The sequence below is a fragment of the Meleagris gallopavo genome, chromosome 4 (assembly GCF_000146605.3).
Source record: "Meleagris gallopavo isolate NT-WF06-2002-E0010 breed Aviagen turkey brand Nicholas breeding stock chromosome 4, Turkey_5.1, whole genome shotgun sequence".
Taxonomy (NCBI): Eukaryota; Metazoa; Chordata; class Aves; order Galliformes; family Phasianidae; genus Meleagris; species Meleagris gallopavo.
Window position 1 is genome coordinate 37,584,949 of NC_015014.2, and position 1,246 is coordinate 37,586,194.

The window sequence follows — 1,246 nt, forward strand, 5'->3', positions numbered from 1 at the left end:
TGGCCTTGGGAGTGTCACATGGGCTCTGCTGGGCTGTGGGGTCCTGGGGCTCTTTGTCCTCTGATAAATGTGACACTGTGAGAATGACCTAAGGCCCTCGTGACACCATGAAGAATCCCTTGGATGGGGAATTTTTACCTCTGTGACTTAAAACCATGTGAGAGTCTATGTGTGTAATGGAGATTTTTCAGTTTTGCCTGATTAGAGGCACTTAATAAGAAAAGAGCAGGGTGAGGAAGACAGACTTCCAGATGAGTGGTTCTGCTGAATTGGCGGGGTCTTGGATGCTTGTATTGCTGAGACACGATGTGAGATTCACTCTGTTCAGTCAGCACAGCCAAGAAAATGGACAGCTCAGGGGGGTGACATTAAACAGCTCCATTAAAGCTCACACAACTGGGACTGGGAAGACAAGGGACAGTGTTACTCTGTTCCCACGCAGGGACAGAAGGACTAGGCAGGATGATGATAAAGGACTGTGTTGTATTTGCAGCGGATTTAGCACAGGGCTTAAAGCTTTCTTTTGCACTCTTCCTCCATAGCAAATCCATGCTTGAAGACCGAATTGAAATCATCACGATTGCAGTGCTGCGTGCACTGCTAATGAGGTGTGTTTCTTTCACAACCACTTTTACTTGAGATCACTTCTAATGCAGGTGAAGTATAGAAGGGAACCCCAGGCCTCGCCCAGCTGTGACACAGCTAAACCTCCGAGGCAGTGCTGCTGCTCTCCATACTGCTTCTCCCAGCTGCCAGACCCCAGTGGTGCCACAGGTCAGCAGTAGCACACTGACCAGCCAGCAGTCCTGCCTCTGGACTCACTACTGCACAAACCTCCCTTACTAGCTAAGTTATGTTTATTCACAGTCACCTTATACCCATCTGTTCTTGTGCATTGTTTTGTAGCTTAAATACCTCTACTGCCTTGCTGCTGTTCACCACTTTGATGTGACTGGGGTGGCGAACATATCCTCATCTGTCCTCGTGGTGTCCTTGGTAAATAAAGTGAAGTTTTGTTGTTCTTGTAGAAGTTACCTGTAGGGTAGCTGTGGCAGCCTACATGGGCTGCACTGTAAGCTTGGGCTGCCCCTTTGCATCAATTTACACAACAACTCCTTTCTTCAGGCTGAGGATAGAGGGGCGATGTGTAGACACTCGGTTTCCCCGCCCTCATCACTATCCTTTGGATTTCACAGATGCACCTTTAGTTAGATAAAGGTTTTAAAATAAAATAAAAAAATATGTA